The sequence below is a fragment of the Carlito syrichta genome, unplaced genomic scaffold (genome assembly GCF_000164805.1).
Source record: "Carlito syrichta isolate Samal-C Ts95f unplaced genomic scaffold, Tarsius_syrichta-2.0.1 Scaffold217114, whole genome shotgun sequence".
Classification (NCBI taxonomy): domain Eukaryota; kingdom Metazoa; phylum Chordata; class Mammalia; order Primates; family Tarsiidae; genus Carlito; species Carlito syrichta.
This window is the reverse complement of record NW_007161210.1, coordinates 1-7,039: the sequence shown is the minus strand read 5'-3', so window position 1 is coordinate 7,039 and position 7,039 is coordinate 1. Positions and strand designations below refer to the sequence as shown.

The 7,039-nt window shown below is 46.9% G+C and overlaps 2 pseudogenes; both read right to left on the bottom strand.

Annotated features, from left to right (window-relative positions):
• The window catches only part of LOC103253277, a 2,211-nt pseudogene extending 730 nt beyond the window's left edge, over positions 1 to 1,481 (bottom strand).
• Positions 1,482 to 4,325: 2,844 nt separating this feature from the next.
• On the bottom strand, positions 4,326 to 6,654 carry LOC103253276 (annotated as a pseudogene).
• Between the last annotated feature and the right edge of the window lie 385 nt (positions 6,655 to 7,039).

Genomic DNA, 7,039 nt, shown 5'->3' with positions numbered 1-7,039 from the left:
TTTTCTTCACTGGGCTCTCTGGTGTCTGGGAGCTGGGTGAGGCTGGGCTAGAGAAAGGTGGTGAACCGCAGCCACTTATCTTCCAGAGCTGTGACTGGGAGATGCCTCGAGTAGAGCTATAGGAACTGGTAATGGCATTGCGACTGGAGATAGGGATGCCAGCTGTGTATGTGCTTGTCAAGGAGCTCATGGTAGAGGTGCAAGATCTCTTATTTGTGTGGTCATCTGAGCTCTGGGAACTGAGGCCTCTCTTCAAAGGAGGAAGAGGAACTGGAGTTGAAGAACTGGAATGATGGCATAGCTCTTTAATTTTCTTTGCTGGGCTCTCTGATGTCTGGGAGCTGGGTGAGGCTGGGCTAGAGAAAGGTGACAAGCCACGGCCACTTATCTTCCAGAGCTGTGACTGGGAGATGCCTCGAGTAGAGCTATAGGAACTGGTAATGGCATTGCGGCTGGAGATAGGGATGCCAGCTGTGTATGTGCTTGTCAAGGAGCTCAAGGTAGAGGTGCGGGATTTCTTATTTGTGTGGTCATCTGAGCTCTGGGAACCGAGGCCTCTCTTCAGAGACCCAGTCTTAGGCACAAGAGAAGCGGGGACTCCATTGGCCACCAGGGGTTTAAATGCTGAATGGCCACTTCCACTGCTATCATGGTGCCTTCTTTTATTTTCCTGTCCATCAGGAAATACTTGGTCTTCTTCCTCCGGTGTTCTTTTCTTCTCTTTGAGGGCACTCGGTAAAGTCTCCTTTGCACATGGATCTGGGGCATTACTTGATGGTGAAGATAGTGTTGAGCTGATTATCTGCTCTGGCCTTGCAGAATAAGCCACTTTTCTCTCAGGAGGGGCAATCTTCATGGTCGCTGAGCTATATACCATCTTGGAATTTCAAGGAGACAGCACAATCTTCTTGTGATCACCATAATATCGGGCCTGGTAGATTGGATAGCGTCTCCGAGGTGTTATCAGAACCCGATTTGATGAAGTCTCATTGTAGTGGTGGGAAGGCCTCCTAGAGTATGGAAGAAGAGGTGTGGAGAGAGAAGGGTAAACGTAAACGGGATGGGTGTGGGGAAGACTGAGGGTCAGGCAGGTTGGTGGGCAGTGGCCAGGCCTCTCCTGCAGATCCCTGCCCTCCTGGGTGGGGGCAGGCTGCGGTGGGCCGAGCTTGCCCAGGTAACTGCCCATGAGCAGCCAATCGGGGTCAGGTCCTTCGAGTCGGGTCTGCGGCTCTAGGAGATTTCTGCTTAACTGCTGACTTGGCCAGAGGCAAGGCCAGCAGAGTTCTGTGATGTCAAGCATTCCGAATGAGTGAGGACAATGCATGTGAACCCTCTGACCTCTTGGCTCAGTCCTCACCAGGCCGTGGTAGCCCCCACGGCCAGGAGGCCACCACAGTTGCTGCCAGTACCAGGTACAGCAGTGGGCTGTGTGGCAACAGGCCGAGGAACACCACCCCAGCTGCCCACCACAGCCCCAGCATGACTGTCCCTGACACTTCCTATGGGCCACAGTCACTTTTATCCTCCAGCCACCAGAGACATCCCATAAATACATATTTAATCACTCATGGGCCTTAGTGTGTGTCAGAAACTGTTCCGAGAACTTTACAAATATTAACTCATCTCTTCCTCACAACGATCCTTTGAGGTGCAATTATTGTCCTTATTTTAAAGACAAGAAAACTGAGGCACAGTAATCTTTGGTAAATTCCCTAAGTTCACACAGCTAGTCAGAGGGGAAGCTGTATTTCAACCCATGTGATCTAGCTCCCAAATCAGTTATTTTACCTATGTTGTGCTTTTTTTGTAAATATTTGTCTAACCTACTTTTTGACCCATAATATTAGAAACTGGTTTCAACAATTTTTTTATGATAAATGATGTTTTTGGATAGAGATTAGCTATCAGAGTCTGGTGAAATCAAACTCGTGGAACAGGATATGGAAGAATACATGTGGTGTACTTATCTATTGTAGCTATTCATGCATCCAGGTAAAGCTGGGGCAAGATCAGTATGCTAAGAGCAGGTTACTTTGAAAAAAAATTGGACTGACTAAAAGGAAGACGTAAACTGAAGAGAAATTGGTTAAGGAATGCAGAAAGTGCAGGCAGGAAAGAGTAAAGTTTCGAGTGTTCAAAAAGGACAAATAGGAAAATACAGTTACCAATCGTTTTATTGTAGGTTTTAAAGTAGCTAGAAGAGAAGAATTGCAAAACTCCCAACAAAGAGGGAAAGTAGAGGTTTGAGGTCATGGATATCCCAATTACAGTGATTTGATGATTACACATTGTATTCAGGTGTCAAAATATCACATGTATCTAAAAAAATTTACGGCTATTATATATCAGTTTTTAAAATGAGCATGGTGGTGTAGGCCTGTAGTCCCAGCTATAAGGGAGACTGAGGTGGAAGGATCATTTGAGTCCAATCCTGTAGTGAGCTATGCTACTATACTCCATCCTGGACAGCAGAGCAAGACCCCATCTGAGAAACAAGAAAAGAAAAACAAAATAAAGCAAAACTTGCTAAACAGGCTAAAAAGTTTGTAATTTTGCCAGATATCAATTTATTGCCTTTCAGCTCCAAATTCACTCTTCACTGTGTGTTGTGTTCATGGACTTCTTTTAAGCCTGTGTCCTTGGAAGTGATCACAATGCTCAGCTTCCTTTGTAGGAGGTGCAGTAGGAGCACCAGATCAAGTGACTCTCCCATCCAGTTCCTAGTTGCTGCAAGGTGGATAGGTAGGGAGGCCAGGAGGACACCCAGTGGAGTGCCCACAGAGACCGGATCCAGGGAGACTGGATCCACAGAGACCTGCACTCTCAGTCTGAACTGATGATAACCTTATGGCCTTCAGACAGGAAAATCAGAGCCCTAAGATTGCCTACTGGCACAAACGCCCCAATTCCCTTTGTAGGCACTAGTACGACCCCCTGGGACCCAGTGGATCCCACCTGCCTGCTGCTCCCTCTGCTATATGCCTTGAGGCCTGGAGGCTACCCAGCCCCTCTGCAGGCCAAGGTACTGCTTGCTGATAGGCTTCTCCCCACTCACAGTCTGGAGGGCTGCTTTGTTTTGACCCAGTTTGCCTGGTGAGCTTTAACCTGGATGAACCATTAAATTTTCCCACTAATCAGTTGGCTAAATTATAAAATCTCTAGCAAGATCTGAACCCCAACCTTGTGAAGGAAGGCCCCTCCAAGTTCATCCTCTCTGGGGTATGTTCAATCCTAGGGTCCCATACAGAATTTTCATATGTTATGGTTATTTATTCATTTATTTAATGTTAGCTTAGCAGTTCTTTATAATAATCTGCTGTGGTTTGGCCCATTGTGAGGTTTCTATCTTCTATTTGGATCTAGGCTAATATAGTCATTATATGGTGCAAATTAAAATCACAAACAGTTACAGCTACAAACATATATTTGAATGTCTATATACGGTGCAAATTAAAGTCACAGATACAGCTACAAACATATATACTTGAATGTCTAAAATTAGATGTATGTGTGCACACACACACACACACATTTTAGATGGATGTTGTTGAGAATGCAGGGCACCCAGAACTCTCATTGTTAGTGGTTGTATAAAATATTACACTCACTTTGGAAAAATGTTTTGTAGTTTCTTATAAAACTAAGTATACACCTATTCCTCAGTTTGTCAATTCCCTTCCAAGAGAAATCAAAACACATATGCACATCAAAGCTTCTATAGGAATGTTCTTAAGAACTGTATTCATAACAGTCCAAAGCTAAAAATTGTCCACCAATAGGTACATGGATAAACAGACAATAGGGTAGTCATATGAAGGATACTATTCAGTGATAAAAATTAAAAAAAACCCACAACTTATGTGCAACATGGCTTAATCTTAAAAACATATGGCATGAAAAAAACCCAAAGTAAAATAGTCATACTGTATAACTCTACTTTTATGATGTTTTACAGCAGATAAATAGTGGCCCCAATGGGGAATGGGGATTGGCTCTGGGATAGGACAGGAGAGGGGGCTTGAAACCCGAGCCAAAGGAAATGTTGAATGCTGGCATGGCCTACTGAATGTCAGTGTGGGCTGGCTGGTGGGTTCAGGGCGGAGATTGTGAGGGTGCAGCCAAAGCCACTAAATCCAGCAGTGATGCTGCTGGGGGTTGCCTGCACAGCACTGGGAAGGTACTGGCTAAAGGTGGTGATTGTTTTAGAGGCAGGTATGGCAGGAGGCTTGCTAAATTGGAATATGGAGCTCATGGCTGGGTTAAAGCTGGCACCAGAGGCAGGGGGTGCCCCAAAGAGGAAAGGCTGTGAAGTGCTAGTGCTAGTGTTAGTAACATTGCTCATGGCACTGGTCACATTTACACCAAAGCCAAAAGCAGGTTTCAGAGCAGAGTCTGCGGATGTACTTGCTGTGGTGATGGAAGCCACTGTGGACATAGCAGCAACCAGACCAGTGACGAGAGGGGCAATCATGATTGGAGCTGTGGATGGAGCAGATATTTGCTTCAAGAAGGGAGTTGACAGGGGCACAGATGGGCCCCATGCTGCTAAAAATAGGCTCCATAGTCGGGGCTGAGGTGTTGGTGGTCATGGAAATGGTGGAGCTGGAGGATGCTGTGGTTATGACTGAAGAGCTAGACGGCATGGGGTCTTCATTCTCACTCTTAGGTGGGGTCATAAAAACACAGGAGATGCTGAAGACACAGCAAGTACAGCAAAGAGCAGGTTTTAGAAGGTGAAGGGTTCAGCGTTCCAAAGAGAAGATTTTGCTTGGGGGTGGGGGATGGGGCAGATAGGGCTTGGGGTTTGGACGATGTCTCAGCCTGAAGGGTTGGAGGAGTTTTGGTGTCAGTAACTGGTACCGGGGAAGAAGCAGGGATCAGCCCCATGAAAATGGCTGTGGCTTTTGAGTCTGGAGAAGTGGCTGGGAGGGGCCCTGACTGTGAAGAGCCCAGAGGATCCAGAAGACTTGGTGTCTTTGGCCTCAGTGGTTGCCACTTCAGCAGATTCTGGGAAGGATGGTAGGCTTGAGGAATTCTGCATCTTCTTCAAACTCCAACAGTGGGTTAATGCTGGGGGCTGGGAGGGAGGTTGTTGAGGCAGTCTCAAGAGCAGGCAAGGTCAAGGTGAAAGAAGACTGAGGGGTGGGCAGGGGGTCTAAGGGACAGAGTGTGAGGCAGCATAGGACTTGTTCTCTAAGACCTTGTTAAGCCATTGTAATGAAGCTTTCTTTGCGAATTCAAATTCTTCAGCAGTAATTGGATAGCCAAGCAGGGAATGTGGAGGCAAGGACAGCTGTTCCCCTCACCTAGCTGGCAGTAGCTGTACTTGGCGTTTATGCAGCCCAGTGTTGCCAGGTGTAGATGAGCCATTCCCTGAGTTGTGTTTCTTCTGCGGGGCTGTATCTGCAACCCTTTCTCCCAGGAACTCCTTGTCTGCTGCCAGTGGAGTTGAGGAACTTAAATGATGACATAGCTCTTTTTCTCTTTTCTCCTTTGCTGGCCTCTCTGGTGTCTGGGAGCTAGATGAGGCTGAGCTAGAGAAGGTTGATGAACTGTGGCCACTTACCTTCCAGAGCCATGACTGGGAGAGGCCTCGAGTAGAGCTATAGGAACTGGCAATGGCATTGTAGTTGGAGCTAGGGATGCCAGCTGTGTACGTTCTTGTCAAGGAGCTCAAGGAAGAGGGGTAGGATCTCTTGTTCGTGTCATCATTTGAGCTCTGGGAACTGAGGTCTCTCTTCAGAGACCCAGGCTTAGGCACAAAAGAAGCAGGGACTCCATTGACCAAGAGGGGCTTAAATGCTGAAAGGCCACTTCCTCTGCTATCATGGTCCTTCTTTTACTTTCTTGTCCATCAGGAAATATTTGGTCTTCCTCCTCCACTGTTCTTTTCTTCTCACTGTTAAGGGCACTTGGTACAGTCTCCTTTGCACATGGATCTGGGGCATTACTTGATGGTGAGGACAGTGTTGAGCTGATTATCTGCTCTGGTCTTGCAGAATGAGCCACTTTGCTCTCAAGAGGGGCAATCATCCCAGTCACTGGGCTACACACCATCTTGGAATTTCGAGGAGATAGCACAGTCTTCCTGTGATCACCATTCCAGCACACTGTGGGAAGTACCTCCACTCCAGAATCTCCGGCCTGGTGGATTGGATAGCATCTTTGAGGTGCTATTAGAACCTCATTTGATGAAGTCCCACTATCCCGGTGGGAAGGCCTCCTAGAGTGTAGAAGAGGCATGAGGAGGGAGGGGCAAATGTGATAAACATGAGGAGTCTGGGAAGGACCGGGAGCCGGGCAGGCTGGTGGGCAGTGGCCAGGCCTTTCCTGCAGATCTCTGTCCTCCTGGGTGGGGCAGGCTGCGGCGGGCTGGGCTTGCCCAAGTAACAGCCCATGAAGAGTAGTTTAGCAGGGTCAGGTCCTTCAAGTCAAGTTTGTGGCTCTATGAGATTTCCGTTTAACTGCCATCTTGGCCAGAGGTGAGGCCAGCAGTGTTCTGTGATGTTGAGCATTTTGAATGAGCAAGAAGGCATGCGAACCTCCGGTCTCTTGGCTCCTTCCCCACCAGGCTGCGGTAGCCCCCATGGCCAGCCAGGCTAGCTCAGCTGCCGATGGCACCAGGTATAGCAAGAGGCACCAGGTACACAACATGGGTGATTCTCAAAAACTTACGGCATGAAAGAAGCTGGAAGTAAAATGTTCACACTATATAACTCTACTTTTATGACGTTTTAAGGCAGATAAGCCAATCTTTGGCAAAAACAAAGCAAAACAAAAACACCTGGGAGGAGTAGGGGTAGGGATTACCTGAGATGGGACAAGAGGAAACTTTTTTGGTGAGTTAGTATTTCATCTCTTGATATTTTGCAGTAAGTACTAAGAGTGGATCTTTATAAAATGGAGGTTTAGGTTATACTGGTAATGCATCTGTCAAAATTAATTAAATGGCACCCAATGCTTTTTGTTTTCTAGCAGATGCATTTAACCTAAAAAATTATAAACAAAATGATATAATGCTAAAATGTTTCAGTGGGAA